This window comes from Neofelis nebulosa, chromosome 7, assembly GCF_028018385.1.
Source record: "Neofelis nebulosa isolate mNeoNeb1 chromosome 7, mNeoNeb1.pri, whole genome shotgun sequence".
In the NCBI taxonomy this organism is placed as follows: domain Eukaryota; kingdom Metazoa; phylum Chordata; class Mammalia; order Carnivora; family Felidae; genus Neofelis; species Neofelis nebulosa.
Window position 1 is genome coordinate 43344127 of NC_080788.1, and position 20366 is coordinate 43364492.

The window sequence follows — 20366 nt, forward strand, 5'->3', positions numbered from 1 at the left end:
CGGGGAGGAAGCCGCCGCTGACCGACACAGCAGGTGGGACAGAGCCCAGGACTGGCACCAGCGAGCTTCTACGGTGCACCCCCAACGTCCGCAGCCCAGCCAACGCGCAGGGAAGTGAGGTCTGTGCGCTGAAGGCGGGACACACTAGCACACGGGGGCGGGGCTGCCGAGGGGCGTGGCCGCTCGCACCAGCGGCACACCAGCTCTGCCATTGGCCAGGCTCCTGCGAGGAAGCCCCAGAAACCCTGTCCTCACTGGCTAGTCCCTGCCCCAGTCACCTTGGAGACCCCAGCGCCCTGAGGCCCCCTGGCTGCCGTTGGAAGGCGTTGGCCACTCTCCTCCTCGCTTCCTGCCGTTGAGTTGGGTTCGTTGCTCGAGGATCACGTGTTGCTCCTGCAGGCCCATGGGGAGGCTCAGCGGAGTTGCAGAGCCCCAAACCTGAACTGTTGCCAAGACCTTGAACCATATATTCTTGTGGTGACAGTGGCCTTAGGGGAAAATATTCTCTCTCCGGGGTGACTAGGTCAGAGCGGCGCAAGCCTTCTTAAATAATGCAACTGACCTATGTGGTGGCCTTTGGAGGGACCACGGGTAACTTTCAAACCCTGTCATGGGAAGGGGGTGGATTACAGAATGGATGTTAAATTGGGTGACATTTGTAGTTACACCCATAAATACTGAGTTCGAGCTGCCAACTAGGCAGATAACTTCTCTTTAGGTCAGGCTGAGGATTTTTAGCCAGCTTCTCTGCAAGAGGGAAGCAGACATGTTTCCTGCTCTTCTGAGTGGTATCTGTGAGACACTAGTAGTCGTTTTAGTAAAGCCTGCAGCCAAGTCACCGACTCAGCCTCTCCACCCAGCTCACAGATTCCTGTCACCACCAGAGAAGCCTAGGGGTTACTACCATCCAGGACATAACTGTTTTCCTTCTGTTCCTTTCTTTTCCCTATCAAAACCCTCTCATTCATCTCTTATGGTAAAACCACGTACCCCTCACTGCCCACCGCTTCTCACTAGATAGGGGGAAAACTAATTAACAAAATTACTTTTAAATCATTTTGAGGTCATTGGAGAAGTCACTTAACAGTTAGGTGTGCTGTTAGGTTCAAGGAATTAAACAAAGGATTATTACCCTAAGTGAGTTCCCTCCCTAATGCAGACATTCTGACTGGTAAGGTTAAGTAGGGTGTGTGAGCTGCATAGGGCTCCAATATTTGTCTGTTAATGCGGCAAATATTTTTGGTGGTCCTGATTTGGAACCCTGAGATATTAGGTGGAATCTGGATGTGGGCTCCCCAGAGTTGCTGGGCATTGTGGGATTGGGGGGGGGGGGGTTGTTTCTTGAAGCCAGAACCTCTGTAATGAAATAGATACCAACTGGGGTGGTAAGAAAGGTGGGGGAACTCTTAAACCCTACTTTAAAATAGGCTAAACCTGTATGTGAATGTTCACATTCATAGTAGTGGTAACTAGAGAAGACTTACCGCAGTCCTCAGCGACCCAGAGGAAAAGAGGGCGTGACATCATTGGATAGTCACTTCTGATCTCAGGGACACATGTGGACTCAGAAGAAAATCACTTCTTCCTTTCTCCTCAATTAGCACCCTGTCTCTGTAAGGGGCCTGGAAAGTAGAGATGATATTGAAGGTAACTAAAAAGCAGTCCAGATATAATTTTAAGGGCTATTAAGAATTTGGGATCCAATCTTGAGACTGAATACCCTTCGGTATGCAAGGTCTGGAGAGGGGTATCAGAGTTGCTGGAGTCCTGGGTGGAGGGTGTTATGTGATATTCATTGTTAAGCAGGTAGTCACTGTAAATGGCATCTCCATGGTCTGCTTAGATGTTCTTCCTAATCGGAAGGATACTGGATGTATGATCAGTTGTACGTCCATGTTCTAAAATGGAAAAGTCTTGTTTGGTGATTTGCTTCTTTTGTCTCTTAGCTCTTCCCTCCGTGTTATCATCACCGAAGTGCCTAAAGTTAGCATGAGCTGTTTGTTCCACACTGAAAACCTGCCTTCTGTGGTGCTGGGCTAGGTGGTAAAGAGTGCTGGATTCTGGTGGGAACCTGCAGTTGAATTCCTAAGTATCCTAAGTTCTGTCCCTTCCTCCAACTGTGAGATCATCTGATGAGGCCAAAAGCCTCTGAAACCCAAATTAGAGCTGGCAAGAGGGAGCTTGCTGAGGTATCAGCCCTGCCGGAGACGGGAAAATGGGGCAGGGACTTGACGAACTGGTGGTGAGGTGGAACAAGGTTTCTTCCCCAGCTTCTGGGTGCTGGTTGGGGCCTTTGCTCTCTCTTGAAAAGAGGACCCGGTGCTGCCTCTTTGGAGCAGAGTGCTGAAAGACAAAAGGCCGGTTGTTCCCATGTCGCACGAGGATGCACACTGTTGAAAAGTGTCAGTTCCTCTGTTGATGGTAACTGGAAGAACTTCTGGGGTGACTTTGAAGGAGCCAGAGAATAGGTTAGAAAACACACGAAGAGAAATTTCTCGTCCCTCGGGATAAGGCAAGAGGGAAAGGGAATTAATTACTTCTATTTACTGGACCTGTCGGCCTTGCCTTTTTGGATAGGCACAGGATCCTCTTCTTCTTAGCTTTCTACTTAGGCAGAAACTCTGTGAAAGATAAGTTAACATTGAGGAAAGGGCACAAACTTAGAAGAAAGAGAAGGCTGTGGCAGAAGCAAGAAAACCAGAAGCAAAACCTCCTCCCCTCTGTGTGTTTCCTTCTTTCTTCCCTCCTTTCCTTCCTAAAAACACGGGAGTGTCTACTGCATGCCAAGTTCTAGCTAGGTACTGAGGATAGAAGATGAGAAAGACTCATTCCTGGCTCCAGAAGAGCTCATACGTAGTGGGGAGATAATGTCATGGCTGACTGTAGGGCGTGGGGGTGAGAAGTGGCCTTCTGAGGACTGCCTTTTCTGTGTATGTAAGGAGGGGGCTAAGAAAACAAGAGACCCCTAGAGTGGGTTCTGAAGTTACCTTTGTAATTGCTACAGGGCTGAGGGTGGAGGACCAGGCAACACACATATACAGAGGATTCATACTGTCCTTGTGGCTTCTCTTTGGATGGTAGCTGGGGTGGTGGTAAGAGGGACTGAATGGGAGTCTGAAGTGAATCAGGGATGCCATGCTTCCTGTGTCCCCCGTGCCACACTCAGAGGCACAGTGGCAGGGGTAATGTTATCAGCTCTCCCCTCGCTGAAGTAGCTGTGTGCTGCTGTGAGTTGTCCGGCTGCAATTCACCTTGAGTCCTTCCTTGGTCATCACGCTATGTGCACAAGGGAGAGCAAGGAAGTTGAGAGATCTGAAAAATACAAAACGAGGAAGAACGAAGAAACACCCTTATCCCAAAATAACAGCGGCAAAACTGAAGAAAAACATTTTGGTGTCCTGTTTTTAGGTCCCGGATGTCCAGGAAGCCCAAGGACCAGAGAGCAAATAATGCTCTGATTGGAGAATCTTCGACTGACATTTAAGGGCAGGTTAAGGGCCTCTGCTGAGGCTGGGGGAGAAACAGAACAAAAAGCTCCAAGGTTTTCACCCTTTGATGAGAGAACCTCTGTGGGGGGAAGTGCTTTTGTGCAGGGATTTAAAAACTTCCATATTCTTAACAGGTGCAAGGTACAGAGGGTTCTCAGAATGTAGGTCTCCTGAGGGAGTCGTGTTTGTTGTAAATCTAGGTTTGCTTTGCAAATCAGGCATTGAAGAGTAGCTGTAAGTTTCCAGAGTTTGGGGATGTCACCAGATTGGTAGGTCCTAACTGGACCTGGGAGACCTTTCCTACATGGTTTATTTTGAAAGTATTCACTGCTGTTAAAGCTAATTGGAGGAGGGACTTAAGGTTGCCTGGCCACAGCCTGAAAGAACCTGGAATTAAGGCAGTATCTGGATAGATACTCCAACCCATAGACACAAAGCCAGGTGAAGAGCATTGACTCTTAGTGCTGTCATTTGGCCAGATGTTTTGAACAGTGTTTGGGGTACTAAGGTCCAGTAATGACGGCCAGTGCTTTAAGTTGGGTAGATATCTTTAGTAAACCACAGTGCCATATTTTTCTCAGTTGACATGGGCCATTGAAAGCTTTCACAAGATTGCCACAGTCCTTGGACAGCATTTGATTGCCACTGATCTAGCTCAGCTCTACAGCCTTAGCAACAAGGGCAAGTCAATAGCTTCCCCATCTTTGCTTGTTTGAGCAGATGGCCAAGAAAGGAGTTCTGCATCATCAGGAATATGGCCTGAACCTTTGCGGAGGTTCTGAAATTTCTAGCTTACGGATTGCTTAGGGGTTCTCACCCTGCTTCCCCCATAGGAGGTATTTCTCTATGGCTATTGAGCAAATTTCCCAGCGTCTTAATCTTTTATAAAGTTTGGAAGTTTGTTTTCTGGCTCTCATATTTCCCTTTTGGTGTGTGTATTGCGTTTTCTCAGATGATTTTGGCTCTTCTTCCAACTGACTTTCAGCTGTTCTTTGGGAAAAAGGCCAATTGACTACATTGAAAAAACAAACAAAACTAAACAAAACCCCCAAAACCTGTGTGTTTTACCACTTCTGGCATCTGGGTTTGTTTTGTTTTCCTTTAAATGGTGGTTAGTTTCTGTACCCAAAGGCCTGTACTTCTAATGGCATACTTTATGGTATCCTTGCCTGGGAATAATGTGTGATGGGATACAATCTGTAGTCTCTCATGGTCCCCTCATGCTTGTTTACTTTTTAAAAACCCTTGTTGAGGGGTGCCTGGGTGGCTGAGTCGGTTAAGCATCCGACTTCAGGTCATGATCTCACTGTTCATGGATACAAGCCCCACATCGGGCTCTGTGCCGACAGCTTGGAGCCTGGAGCCTGCTTCAGATTCTGTGTCTCCCTCTCTCTCTGCCCCTCCCCTGCTCACACACACACTCTCTCTCTCAAAAATAAATAAAACATTTACAAAAATTAAAAAATAAAAACCTTGTTGAAAGGGCTTGCCATTGAATTCCCCTTGGGTAGCCAGGAAGGACCCCAATTTCAAAACTGAAAATATTAGATGTGAAGATGTTTTGAACAAGGAACAAAAAGCCTGTATTCTAGTGCTGGCACTGCCATTATTATCCATGTGAACTCTGGCAAATCTCCAGATTTCTTTGGGTTGCGGTTTCCTCATAGGTAAAATTGGGATATTAATACCTACCTTACAGGGTTGTTATGAGGATTAAATGTGCTCTGTAAGCTGTTGTGCTATACAAATATTTGCGAAATTTTGTTATGATTTAAGAGCCATTTGAACGTATTCCATGACCACATAGCAGACATGCTAATATTTGTGCTATCTGATCAAGGGTCTTCATGGTCATATACTGCATATTTAAATTGCTGGAACAAAATTTTATGTTTCTGTATAAATGTTTTTGTGTGGAGAGGGCCCATAGTTTTCACTGGTTTTCTAAAGGGGGTCCATTATCCCAAAAAGGTAAAAGTGCTTTAGAATTGAAAAAGTGAGATTCAGTAATGGAAATAAATGTATTGCTTCCATAACCCCCCCCCCCTCCAGTTAACACATCTGCAATAGAAGTTGCAATGCTTTTTGGATAGCGAAATTGCTAATGTGGCCTAGTACAAAACATTTGAAATTGGGACAGAAAATCTTGGCCATATGGTCATGGTAGCCATTAGGCTATCCAATTGCCTGCCGTGTGAAGGTGGAGGTAAAACGAACTATTAGCTATGTGGCCCTGAGAAAGTCACCTTACCTCGTGGAGTCTGTTACCTCATTTGTAAAGTGAAGGATTTGACTTAAAGATTTCCAAAGTTCCTAGTCTGAATTCTCTAGGGAAGTGAGATCAAAGCTGGACTTGGATGGAGCCCTTTGCGGCAGAAATGAATGGGGCTTTGTGTAAGAGGAGAAAGGAGGAGTGTCAGGGAGACGAGGAGGGGCAGAGCATGCAAGGAGCCCCATTCTTGATAAAGCTGGGAAGCAAGCCTGCTGAAGGGAAGAGCCAGAGTAAGGGGGGCAGAAAGAGAGCTGGCGGGCTACTCCTGAAGATCCAAGACTCTGGTGGACCAGAGACTCAACCTCCACATTTCACCCTGGGTCTGACTTGCCAGAACACAGGTGATCCTCAGTGAGCAAATCCTCTGCACTCACAGAACTTGCAGTTCTCTCAGGAGCAAAGGCCTGGAGTCTTCCCTCTTCCCACATCAGGTGGTTTGGCTGCTTCAGGAAAATGCTGCCCTCCAAATGCCTCAAGACACAAGTAAGTCCTAGGGGTAGAAAGGCTGTTGGAGGATTAAGAGAACCGCATATCTGTACTGTAGGGTGTACTGGAATCCTCACCCCCACAAGAGGAATTTTAGGGGAAAGATCTTTATTTTTCTAAATCACTATGATACATTATTGTTAACTATAAGCGAGTCCATACCTTATATTAGGTTCACAATTTGTGGGTGTTGTGTGTGTGTGTGTGTGTGTGTGTGTAGCATGTTGGCATGTTTTAAAAAGTAGGTTGAGGCTATCCTGTGTGTAGATTGACTAGCTCATCATATGGTAGGTTTATACTGAAGTGTCAGAGAAACTACCAGATTGTTCTCCAAAGTGGTGGTACCATTTTACATTCCTACTACCAGTGTATGAGCGTTATCCTCACCTACACTTGAGATAGTCTTTTAAATTTTATCTATCATAGGTTTAGAGATATCTCATTGTGCATTAAATTTGCAATTCCCTAATGACTAGTGATGTTGAGCATCTTTTCCTGTGTTTATTTACCATTCACATATTTTCTTTGGTGAAGTGTCTACAAGTCTGTTCTCCTCTCCATCTTTTATTTTTGTTATTTTTTTAAGTTTATTTATTTAGTTTAAGGTTTATTTATTTACTTTGAGAGAGTATTCTCATATGCTCATGAAAATGGGGGAGGGGCAGAAAGAGAGGGAGAGAGAGAATCCCAAGCAGGCTCCCCACTGACTGCGTGGGGCTCAATCTTATGAACTGTGAGATCATAACCTGAGCTGAAATCGAGTTGGGTGCTTAATCTACTGGGCCACCCAGGCACCTCCATCTTCTATTACTTTTAAGAGTTCTTTTTGTATGTTAGATATAAGTCCTTTATTAAATACATCATATGCAAATATGTTCTCCCAGTATGTGACTTGTCCTTTCATTTAATAGTGTCTTTTAGAAGAGCAAAATTTACTTTCTTTCTTGAAAATAAATAAACTTTAGTAAAAATGGGGGAGCCTGGGTGGCTCAGTCAGTTAAGCATCTGATTCTTGATTTCAGCTCAGGTCACGATCTCATGGTTCATGAGTTCAAGCCTCACATCCAGCTCTGAGCTAACAGTGCAGATTTCTTTCTCTTTCTTTCTCTCTCTACCCCTCCCCCCCTTTCTCTCTCTCTCTCTTAAAAATAAACTTTAAAAATTGGCAAAATTTATAATTTTGATAAAGTACAGTCTATCAGTTTGTTCTTTTATGGATTGTGTTTTGGTGTAGTGTCCAAAAAATTGTTGTCTAACTCAGGGTCACAGAGGCTTTCTTCTGTTTTCATCTAGAAGTTTTATAGTTTTAGATTTTATATACAGTCCTATGATCCACTTTGAGTTAGGTTATAATTTGTATATGGTACTTCCAAGTATGGCTCAAAGATTTTGTTTGTTTTGCATATTATATCCAATTGTTCCAACACCATTTATTGAGACTATTGTTTCTACACTGCTTTTCAACTTTGTCAAAGATCATTTTCCCACATATGTGTAGTTTATTTCTGAACTTTCTATTGTCTTCCACTGATTAATTGTTGATTAAAAAAGATTAATGCTTATTTATTTTTGAGAGACAGCATGAGTGAGGGAGGGGCAGAAAGAGAGGGAGACATAGAATCCAAGCAGGCTCCAGGCTCTGAGCTGTCAGCACAGAGCCCCACGCGGGGCTCGAATCCACAAACCCTGAGATCATGACCTGAGCCAAAGTTGTACGCTTAACCAACTGAGCCATCCAGGCACCTCTAATTGTTGCCTTTTATGTCAATGTCACACTATTTTGATTACTGTTGCTTTATAGTAAGTCTTGAAATCACATAGTATTTATTAGTTTTCTGATTTCTTTTTTAAAGTTGTTTTGGCTATTATTCTAGGTCCTTTGCTTTTCCACGTGAATTTTAGAATATACTTGTCAAAAATGCTTGCTGGGATTTTTATTAGGATTATGTTGAATCTACACCTTAACTTTAGGAGAATTGCCATTTTACTACTGAGTCTTCTGAATTATAAAACATGGAATAGCTCTCTATTTAGATTTTCTTTAATTTCTTTCAGCAACATTGTGTGGTTTCAGTTACAGGTTTTACACATCATTTGTCAGATTTATCCTAAGTAGTTTATATTTTTTAGTGTTGGTAGTAATAGTACTTTTTAAAATTTCGATTTCTAATTGTTTGTTGCTCATATTTACAAATACAACTGAGCTTTGCATATTGATCTTGTATTTTGCAAATTTGCTAAACTCATTCTAATAGTTTTTTGAAGATGGCATCAGATTTTCTATAGAGGCAACCTTATCCTCTGTGAATGGACAGTTTTATTCCTTTTCCAATATGGATGCTTTTCTTTTTCCTGCCTTATTTGACTAGTTAGAACCTCCAGTACATGCTTTGCAAGTGTATGTATAATCCTTTTTTTTTTTTCATTTATTTATTTTTGAGAGACAGAGAGAGACAGAGCACAAGTTGGGGAGGGGCAGAGAGAGAATGACACACAGAATCTGAAGCAGGCTCCAGGCTCCGAGCTGTCAGCACAGAGCCCAACACAGGGCTCGAACTCACTAACCGTGAGATCATGACCTGAGCCGAAGTCAGAAACTTAACCGATTGAGCCACTCAGGCACCCCCAATCTGTGTGTGGCAGGCACTAAAATAAAATGTACATTTTTGGCCTGACAAAGAGTTTACGTGTATAGTATATCTTACAGGGACAACACAAGTTCAATAATATGAGTTGTAATTGTAATAGTTACAGATGTCTCCACGATAATTATGTGACTAGATAGTTATTTCCTTTCCCATTTATTTTTTTATTATTTTTTTTAAACGTTTTTTTATTTATTTTTTTTGGGACAGAGAGAGACAGAGCATGAACGGGGGAGGGGCAGAGAGAGAGGGAGACACAGAATCGGAAACAGGCTCCAGGCTCCGAGCCATCAGCCCAGAGCCTGACGCGGGGCTCGAACTCACGGACCGCGAGATCGTGACCTGGCTGAAGTCGGACGCTTAACCGACTGCGCCACCCAGGCGCCCCTCCTTTCCCATTTAAATCCAGTCTGGGTTGGAGTTCTCACTTGAGGAAGTCAACAAGAAGTGTTCTGTGTTTGTCATTTCCCATGACTGTTTCCCCACCATGTGGGTGTCCCAGGCCTGACGGGGAGACCGGTTGGTGGGGAGGTGGGTGGGTCCCTGCTGGCTCAGGCTTCTCCCAGGCAGGCCTTTCTTCCCCTGGCACCCCTCACCTCGTGCTGGCCACAGACCCTTGGTGCCCCTCTCAGTACAAACATGGGTCCCCAGCCCCCTGGGTGGCCCCCTGTGTGCCCTTGTCATTATGAAGGAGGAAAAAATACTTTTACAACCTATTTCCTCTCTGGAAATTCAAGGTGTTTTTCAGAAGTTTCCTTGTTCACGACAAGGGGATTTCAATCCTTAAGGAGCGACTTGATGGCTGTTGGCCAGTCTGGAGCAGCCTCAGGAAAGTGACTGAGCCCTATTTGAGCTGGCTCACTTTCATATTTCCCAGGAGAGGAAACAATTGTACGTTTCTCTATTCAAGGACCAGAAGTGTAGAAGTGATCTCTGCATGCTGTGCTGGGGATAGGTGGCTCAATTCTTATGAGGGTTTTTACTTTTTTTCCTGCTTTAGGTTCTGAAATTGTCCCCCCTCACCCCCTTCCCTCTTTTCCATTGGGTTGGGAAGCCATTGCTGACACATGGATCGGACAAAGTACAATTTAGCCACTGTTACAGGTTCAGATGATATGTTGAAGATCTAACCTCGGGTATCTCAGAATGTGAGTATATTTGGAAATAAGATGTTTGTAGATGTAAGGAGTTAAGATGGGGTCACACCAGAATAGGGTGGGCCCTTTATCCAATAGAATTGGTGTCCTTATAAGAGGAGGAGAGACACAGAGACGCAGACACAGGAGAGAACGCCATGTGATGACGAGGCAGACATTGGTACTCTGTAGCTGCAGGACAAGGACCTCCAAGGACCAGAAGTTAGGAAGTGGCAAGGAGGGAGTCTCCGTTGCAGGTTTCAGAGGGAGCATGGCTCTGCTGACACCTTCATGTTAGACTTCTAGCCTTCAAGGTCATAAGACTATAAAGTTCTGTTGTAAGCCCCCTGACTTGTGGTACTTTGCTACCCTAGGAAACTACAGTAGTAAATAGTAGGAAACAGCCCTAGGAAGCAAATGTAGCTATTATCACAAAACCTTTAACTAGATTGCTCTGGTATTCGGTCTTGCAGTCATAATCTGCCCTGTAACTGCTTAGAGAGATCATCTATTCAGATCTTCTGGTGAAAAGTGTTACTGTAGCTCTAGTACATAGTCAACGTATGGACATGATTTAGGAGCTGAGAGGTCCATTTCGAGTTTAGTGAGGCTGAAGGAAAGCTAACAGAGTAGCTGGGGACCTGGGAAGTCACTGTCTGGATTTGGCTGGGGGCCAGGAGGGGCTTCCTTGTGGGACCCTATGTGGCTGCTCTGTAGAGTTCATGGATTCTGAGAAGGAAGCCCAAGAAAGGAATTTGAAGGTTACCTGGTATCATTGACTGTCCTGTGTCATGTGGAGAAAACAAAATCTGCCTTAAGCTCTTTACCCAAGGGCCGGCTGGTAAATAGTAGAGACAGGCCTGGAGTCCTAAGCATCCTCAGATGCGGGTCGGTGTTTGTGCCCCAGCTCTGGACTCCCTTGTAGGCCTGTCAAAACATGGTGCAAAGTCATAAAGAAACTCTGAGAAAGCTCCACACTGACTTCTCAGAACTAGTAAGGGCCGCAGACTGGGCTTTGGGGACAGGTCCACCAATTTGTTGGAGCCTCAAGTAACTTCTGAAGGCAATGGTAACATCACAGACTTGAGGCTCATGTATCAGATAATAGCGTTTAGATCCTACCTCTGTGGTTACAGACAAAGTAATGTTAGGAGGCATTACTGAAACTCTCTCAGCCAGAATTTACCTCTAAAAGCTAGGTAATTGTAAGCCTGCAGGATTGATGAAGGGTCAGATAAGGGACTTTTTGCAAAGGCGTGGGCCAGAATAGGTGCCCACCAAAAGGAGATGTCTTTCTTCCTCATTTTGTTCCTTTCAAGTTCTCGTCTGGGTCTGAAAATTTTAACCTGATATAATAAAAATGAGTATAGCAACAAAATACAGTTGCTACCTTTACTGCTACGACTACTACCATAAAATAGATAAGAGTTACTGAGTAGATGCCAGACAATGTCTCATAATGGCTTTACATGGATTATTAATCAGCATAACCCCAGGATATAGTTACAATTGTTAACCCCACTCTATAGATGACAAAACTGAGGCTTACATAAATTAAGAAACCTTCCCAGGCTCACAGAGCCAGATAGTGATGGAGGTGGGCCCAGACAGGCCGTGGCTAATAGGAAAAATCAAAATGAGCATCATTTAGTCTCCTGTATCCATCAGGAAACTAGAGGAGAGTCATGTTGCAAGGCAGGAGGACCAGAGGCTGTTTACATCTGATTCTTTACAGTTACCAAAGTCTGTGCATTTATTGCATTTGCTGAGTCCTCGGCAGCTTTAAACGACTTGTGGCTTTCAAATGAGAGCCAGTAGGTGAAGTGTAGCCCAGATAAGATAACCCAGTAATTTGAGATAATATGTAAAATGTTAATGTTTTCAAGGAGTAGTGGCTGTTGTACTCAGATCCATGACCAGACAGACAATATGGTTTATACATCTACATGATCATGGAATCCAACTTGTAAGATCTCTACCTCAGGATTGTCCCGGCTATTTGAACACACTCAACGATAAGGAGCCCTTAAGGAAGCCCTCCTTACCTTTAGGGAATGCTAACTAAAGATTCTGCCCATTGGTGGATTAAAAGCCTAAATATGAATAAGCAAAACTTTTAAAACATCAGAAGAAAATTAAGAAAAATATCTTTATGACCTAGGGGCAGGGAATTATTTCTTGAGCAAAATCACAAAGGAAAAAGTTGATATATCCAATTACATTCAATTTTTAAAACTCCCGGGGCACCTGGGTGGCTCAGTTCATTAAGCCTCTGACTCCTAATTTTGGCTCAGGTCATGGTCTCACAGTTCATAAGTTCGAGCCCCATGTCCAGCTCTGCACTGACAGCGTGGAGCTTGCTTGGGGTTTCTTTCTCCCTCTCTCTGTCCCTACCTGTTCTCTCTCTCTCTCTCTCTGTCTCAAAAAATAAATAAATAACAATTAAAATTTTAAAACTACTATTTCCCAAAAAGATCATAAAAGTGTCCAACATGTATATATATGTATAAAAGAAGGAAACAACAAAATAAAAATATAAAAAATGAAAGACTTTTAAAAGAAGTTTAGGGGCGCCTGGGTGGCTCAGTCGGTTAAGCGTCCGACTTCAGCTCAGGTCACGATCTCGCGGTTCGTGAGTTCGACCCCCGCGTCAGGCTCTGGGCTGATGGCTCAGAGCCTGGAGCCTGCTTCTGATTCTGTGTCTCCCTCTCTCTCTGCCCCTCCCCAGTTCATGCTTTGTCTCTCTCTGTCCCAAAAAATAAATAAACGTTAAAAAAAATTAAAAAAAAAAAAAGAAGTTTAGGGAAGAAAACTGAATGGCTAATTAACATATGGAAATTTGCTCAATCTCAATTGTAAACAAGAGAAATACAAATTAAAACTTTGATTTTTAACTTGTTGTATTAGTTTGTTAGGGTTGCCATAACGAAGTACCATAGGCTAGGTGGCTTAAACAACAGAGATTTCTTTCTCTCTTTTTTTAAAAATGTTTACTCATTTTTGAGAGAGAGAGAGAGATACAGAGTATGAGCAAGGGAGTGGGAGAGAGAGGGAAACACGGAATCTGAAGCAGTTCCAGGCTCTGAGCTGTCAGCACAGAGCCTGATGGGGGAGGGGGGCAGGGCTTGAACCCACAAACCCTGAGATCGTGATCTGAGCCGAAGTCAGATGCTTAACCAACTGAGCCACCCAGGTGCCCTTTTTTCTCTTTTTTTAAACTACTGAATTCCGGTTAGTTAACATACAGTGCAATATTAGTTTATGTGTACAATATGATGACAGAGCTTTATCTCTGCACAGTTCTGGAGGCTAGAAATCCAACCCCAGGTGGTGGCAGCATCGATTTTTTCCGAGGGTCTTTCTCCTGGGCTCGCAGATGGCCGTCTTCTCCCTGTGTCTTCACATGGTCCTCCTCTGTGCATGCTTGTGTCCTAATCTCTACTTAGAAAGACACCAGTCCTATCGGATTAGGGCCCATCTTAATGACCTAATTTAACCACAAATTTTTCTTTTTTTTTTTTCTTTTTTTTAATGTTTATTTATTTTTGAGAGAGACAGAGACAGAATGCGAGTGGGGGAGGGGCAGAGAGAGAGGGAGACGCAGAATCCGAAGCAGGCTCCAGGCTCCGAGCTGTCAAGACAGAGCTTGACATGGGACTCGAACTCACAAACTGTGAGATCACGACCTGAGCCGAAGTCGGACGCTCAACCAACTGAGCCACCCAGGCACCCCAACCACAAATACCTCTTTAAAGACCCTACCTCCAGATCAGTCACATTCTGAGGCACTGAGATTTTGGACTTCACATATGAATTTTGGGGAGACACAGCTTAGCCCACAACACTCATCATATTAGCAATATTTTAAAAGCTGATAATACAAAGGTAGTGAAGGGTGTGGAACAACAGAAAATATTGTCTACTGCTGAAGAGAAATGAGATTTTGCATTAAAACCGAAGACGCAAATACCCTCTTACCAGCTATTCTATTCCTAGAGATGTACTCTCAAAAACCTGGACCTGGGTGACTGAGAAGACACGCATACAATTATACCAGCACAAGAAACCCTGGAAACAATCCAAACGTTCATCATCGGCCAGAGAATAAAGTATGTTTACACAATGGGATTCTCTCTGGTGGTGAAATGAATGAGCGAGAGCTATACATGTATATGTAAATGAGTCTTGCAAACAGAAGACGATAGACAATTTAGAATAAAGATAGGCAAACTGCAGAAGAATATTTCTAATCTTCTCATTTTTATAAAGTTCAAAAACAGAAAATAAACAGAATGATTTTTAGGGATATATACATATGGCATAAAAATAATATTTAGAAAGAGAGAACAATGAGCCCCAAATTCGGGATAATACTTAGCTCTGAGGCAGGAAAGAGACAAGAAGGTGGTCGAGAAGGATTATAGGGGGCTTCAACTATTTTGAAAATATCTTATTTATTAAGCTCGCTGGTGGATAAACAAGTGTTCACTATATTATGGTTGGGTTTTTTTTTTTTTTACATGAAGTAAATGTCACACAATTAAAAAAAAAAACCTAGAAAACCTACAAAAATTGAAGCAAATGTGAATGGGGTCTAGATACTGTGGACAGTGAAACAAAAATAAGTCTTTAATGGGAACTTTGTTTTTGGTCAACCTTCTAGTAGTTAGTGATGGAAAGGAGAATGGAATACTTGAAACTTTGCTTACTGCTCATAGAGAAAAGGCAAGTAAGTCAGTGACCAACTAGAATGAAGCAGTTGGTTGGGGATCAAGACCAGAGGGGTGCTTGGGTGGCTCAGTCGGTTGAGCATCTGACTTTGGCTCAGGTCATGATCTCATGATCTGTGAGTTCGAGCCCCATGTCGGGCTCTGTGCTGACAGCTCAGAGCCTGGAGCCTGCTTCGGATTCTGTGTCTCATTCTCTCTCTGCCCCTCCCCCGCTCACACTCTGTCTCTCTGTCTGTCTCTCTCTCTCTCAAAAATAAACATTAAAAAAAAAAAAAGGCCAGAACAGTTTGGGGGCACCTGGCTGGTCAGTTGGTGGACCATGCCACTCTTGATCTTGGGGTTGTATGATGGGGAGAATACTTTAAATTTTTTTTTAACATTTATTTTTGAGACAGGGAGAGACAGAGCATGAACAGGGGACAGTCAGAGAGAGAGGGAGACACAGAATCTGAAACAGGCTCCAGGCTCTGAGCTGTCAGCACAGAGCCCGACGTGGGGCTCGAACTCACGGACCGCGAAATCATGACCTGAGCTGAAGTCAGACACTTAACCAACTAAGCCACACAGGCACCCCATGGGGAGAATACTTTTTTTAAAAGTCTAAAAAAGACTGGAACAGTTTGTTTCTTAGACAGCCTGTGAGAAAGGTACAAGCTGCTCCATGTTAACCGCTGTGTTCATCAAGTTAATAAGTCATCTCAACTACTTGATTTGAGTTACCATAATAAATTGGTATCATAATGTAAATGCACCTACATGGTTGAAAGTTTGAAAGACTATTTGATCTAAGGAAATTGAAATGACGTTAATGACAATGAACATAACTCGAATTAAGCAATAACAGTTGTATTAAGACAAGCACCAAAGGAAAGAATACAATAACTCCCTTAGAGTGGAATTAAAAAGTTAATACTAGCTTCTCACCTGGTTCCTTTTTAGGCAAAAATAGGAACAATTAAGGTAAATTCTCAAAAGGAGAAAAGGGATAGATCTAAAAACATTATTCTTAACCTCAAATGAACTTAAAAATCTGTTAAAAAAGACAAGATACGTGAGCACATAGAAAAAACACCCAGTTAAATAGCAGTTCGACTGTGACTAATTTCAGCAAACATTCGACTACCAATATGCCAGTCCTATGCATGGTTTCTGGGGTATGGAGGTGAGACGCAGAGTCTCCTTCAAACAGATCTGTGGGAGAGGCAGACAGGCAAGCAAACGTTTTGAATACCATATGAGAAGCGCTATCATAGCAGAGGGCACGGCCCAACCTGGAGAGGTCAGGGAAGGCTTTCGGGTGGAGCATCTGCTTGAACTGAGTCTTCTTCTTCTTCTTTTAAAGTGTTTATTCATTTATTTTAAGGAAGAGAGAGAGAGTGCGTACAAGCACAAGTTGGGGAGGGGCAGGGAGAGAGGGAGAGAGAGAATCCCAAGCAGGCTCCACGCTGTCAGTGCAGAGCCTGATGCAGGGCTCCATCTCATGAACTGTGAGAGTGATCATGACCAGAGTCAAAATCAAGAGTCAGATGTTCAGCTGACTGAGCCACCCAGGCGCCCCTGAACTGAGTCTTAAATAATGAAGAGAACTTATGAAGGCAGATGGCAGCTGGGCTCATCGGGTAGAGAGAACAGCATCAACGAAGACATGAGGTGAGTGAATATGTGCTTTCAGGGAGCAGAGAGTACAGGGACTGAAGTCACAGGCATGGGGGTAATAGCTGGAAATAAGGCTGAAGATAGAGGTAGGGAGAGGCCAGACCGTGAGGACTCTTGTACTCCAGGCAAAGGAGTTGGGCTTTATCTAAAGGCAATGAGGCACCACATTAGGCTTGAAGTCGGGGAGTGATGTGATCAGGTGTGTTTCTTAGCTCCTGGGAGAAGTGGGTAGGGCAGGCTGACTGGAGGTGTGGGGCACTGACCAGGGCAGCCCGGAGAAGCAGGCACAAAGAGATCAAATTGAATCCCTGGAGGTGAGTCAGAAGGGGAACTTCAGAAAAACTCTGGGAACAGCAGGCTTTCAAAGGTGGGCAAAAGCAGAAGAGAGTAGCCAGAAGGAGATACACGCAAATTTGCTTAAATCTCTTGAGTAACTTACTTCCTCATGATAATTCACGTCCAAGCTGCTTCAGCTAAGAAACAAGCTTTCCAGTATATTTTATAAACACCTTGGGCCACAGGCAACTGAAAACATTGTTTTGGGAAAAGATCATAAGCTATGGGGTCAAGAACAGGGTTTGAGTAATCACTCAGCCAAGTGCTAGCATCTCAAAGCGCTGAGTCTCAATGTCATTAGCTGTAAAATGAGCATTCGATTGATGTGATTTTTAGGATTAAATAAGTATGCTATTTGTAAATATGACTAGAAGTACTCCGCACATGGAATACATAACGTGTACATAAACGGGATGCATCTCTGACATGAGAGGAGAAAGCCCAATAAGCTGGAGACTCTTAAAAGGTAACCACAGGGGCACCTGGATGGCTCAGTCGGTTAAGAGTCCGGCTTCAGCCCAGGTCATGATCTCACGGTCCGTGAGAATCAAGCCTCGCACCAGGCTCTCTGCTGTCAGCACAGACCCCGCTTCAAGTCCTCTATCCCCTTCTCTCCCTCTGCCCCTTCCCTACTTACACGCTTTCTCTCTCTCTCTCTCAAAAATAATAAATTTAAAAAAAAATTTTTTAAAGGTAACCACAGATTAGACAGTTATCTGGAGGGAGAAGCAAATAATAGGAAGAATCTAGGCACTCCTCTTCAGGGAAAAAAAAAAGGAAACTGATAAGGAAATTGATAAAACTAACCTTGATTTTCATTTGTTAGCTTGATAAACATTTAACTGTGATAATATTAATATTCTGCAATTATCTCAATGTGGATAAGGAATTCATTTTTAAGTTGTTCCATGTGTTTTTCATTAGCCATCTTCCAAAGGTTTCAAATGTAAATATAGACTTAATATGTTTTAGCAAACTCAGCAATTTTGAGCATTTAACATGGGAAACTTAATCCAAGGAAATTATTTCAGTAATAATAACCAAAATTTACTGAGCCGTATTATGTCCTTTGTGCTTTCTATGTTCTCTCCCTAATCCTCACAAAATAGAGGTAAAATAAGATTAATAGATTAGATTAGAGTGGGCTCAGAGGATTTTACTCACGTGGCCAAGGTCACGCCAGTAGAAAGTGGCAGAGTAGGATTGTGAACAAAAGTTTGAGAGACTCCCAAAATTCGCTGCCATGCCTTCCCTTCACTCTGTGAAGGAAGATCACAGAAAAGGGGCCTTTGACCGAACCTGGGCAGTCATAGAGGGCTTTTGCGAGGATGTGATGTTTGAACAGAGTCCCAGGAATCTTGAAAGCAGGTGGGGGCAGGGTGCAGAATATGAAAGGAACGGGAAACAGGAAGCTTGCAGAGAATAGCTTTATGATTTACAAAGTACTTTCACATGCAAGTTCCCATTCTATCTTCAGGAAAGAATGTTCATTTTTCCCACTTAATAGATAAAAACAAGTCATATCGGAGGTGCAGTGACTTGCTCAAGGACCCAGAAAAAGTAAATTGCAGGACTAGAGGTCAAAGTCAGCTCTTGTGATGCCAGATCCTGGACTTCTGCTCTAGTGCTGTCACAGCTATAAAGAAAAAACCTTCACTACGTATTTTCCATTATAACTTCATTTCTGATTTTATCTGAAATGTTACCAGATTTTGTCAGTACTCCGCTTACTTCTTTCATTTTATCTGATCATGTAGGCTTGCTCAAACTAACTTTCAATGAACCAGGGCATAAACTGAAAAAAAACTTCAATACCCACAAAAAAAGAAATTGTGTTGATGTTTTATATTCCCATCCAGTTCTGGGCTTTGAAACCGCATCTTTATCCAACTGTGATGTTAAGGGATATATAATTTTGCATATTGTTAATTTCTTTGAATGCTCCAACAGGAACATGCTTTTGTGTTGCTCCAGTCTTTTTGATGATGGTTTTCCATGACTGTATTTTTTTCTGTAAAGGAGACAAGGCCATTCCCACACCATTGGACATTCAGACTGGTTCTTCACTGGTTTTCCAAGGCTAGTGGACCATGAGGGTCCTGTAGGATTTCTCACTACCCCAAGCCTTCCCACTAGAGCTTTCTTTCACTGCCTTCACATCTCGTCCATCCCATTCTAGGGGGATGGGTATTGGATATGTGTCAACTGGGACCTCATTCAGGGTTCTTTACTCAGATAATTGCATGCCTTTTCCACTTTTACCAAGTCAGGCTCTAGTCCCTAAATCCCTAGGTCTTTGTTAGGTAAATCACCTCAAAACCCATTTTGGAACAAAGTATGGTATAAATAAAGAGAGTGAATAGACTTCCTGGGAGGATAAGGATTCTGCTTCCAAATGATCCAACACTACTGTGCAAAACGAGTGATTTCCTGCTTATAACAATTGCATGTGTTAATCTGTTAGGTGCTGGTATAAACAATAAGGTGTATAGTTTAACCCAAGGCCTGGGAACAAAGGTCTCTTTCTCTTTTACTTTAGAAAAGGTGATGGATTCAGAAGAAATAGCTTTGAGGGAGGCACTGTAGGGAAGCGGTTTTAAGCACACAGGATAATGAGCCAGTTGGATCTGGATTCTTCTCCCAACCCTGCTTTTAATGGCTGTGAGCCCCTGGGCAAGTTGTTTATTCTCTATGAACCATAGTTTCTACATCCTTAACTTCCTTAGAGGATTGTTTAGGGATTAAATAAGACCCAGTATATAGTGAAGGTGGAGTAAACATTAATATTATCCTTGGGATGGTTTCTCTGGAATTACAATTTCAAAACTTTTAATACAAGATAATAACACACACAAAATAACGACACAACTGGAGTGATCAGAGTTTCCACTGAAGGGTTGTTTTTCACTTTTTCCCAGTGTGATTTTCAGAATCAGGAAGAAAATCAGGCCTCTAACTGTGGATACAGCCTGCAACTATGGGCTTAAATGAATGAATGAATGACTGGAGTGTAGTCTTGGGTAAATAATTTAATTTCCCTGTATCTCACTTCCTCTTCTGTAGAATACTGATTCATGGAAAACTAATGGTTTTGGAAAATCCTCTAGATAGAGGCTGGGTTTGCAGCCGTGCTTATGTTGCCCTATGAATATGAAAGTGCTAGCAGCATAATTCCTCAAATCCCACATCCTGTTTGGTGGCATTTACCCACCGATGGAATATTTGTGTGTTCGTGTCACAAAAGCCCTTGGAAGAGCCATTTTCATTGGGATCTAACTTGCAGTGAGCTGGCACATTGGCAGGACATAATGCAGGTGTGCTTCGCTTTAGAGAAGACCACATGCCCACTAATTTGCAGATTGGCCTGAAGAATCAGAGGGAATGATCCAGGCAGAGATTCCAGACACCTCTCTGCTTGCAAGTTGGGCTTTGGCAGGAATGGTTTCTACTTCCTGGTTGCATGATTCATGCTTGTCCCATCAAAAAAGGACATTCTAAAGGAGAACAGTGATCAATTAAGAAAGAAAATATTATGGGGCGCCTGAATGGCTCAGTTAAGTGTCTGACTTTTTTTTTTTTTAACATTTATTTATTTATTTGAGAGAGAGAGAGAGAGA

The 20366-nt window shown here is 43.1% G+C and overlaps 1 long non-coding RNA gene across 3 annotated transcripts; it reads left to right on the plus strand.

Moving 5' to 3' along the window:
* Positions 1-222: 222 nt before the first annotated feature.
* LOC131516468 (uncharacterized) lies at positions 223-20298 on the plus strand. Of its 3 annotated transcripts, XR_009264096.1 has the most exons (5): positions 224-591; positions 1461-6243; positions 9892-10039; positions 14024-14136; positions 18257-20298. It is a non-coding gene; the product is annotated as an uncharacterized LOC131516468 (long non-coding RNA). The 3 variants fall into 3 exon arrangements; XR_009264095.1 differs by lacking the exon at positions 18257-20298 and having other exon boundaries at positions 223-591; positions 14024-14270; XR_009264097.1 differs by lacking the exon at positions 18257-20298 and having other exon boundaries at positions 223-591; positions 1602-6243; positions 14024-14270.
* The last annotated feature ends 68 nt before the right edge of the window (positions 20299-20366 follow it).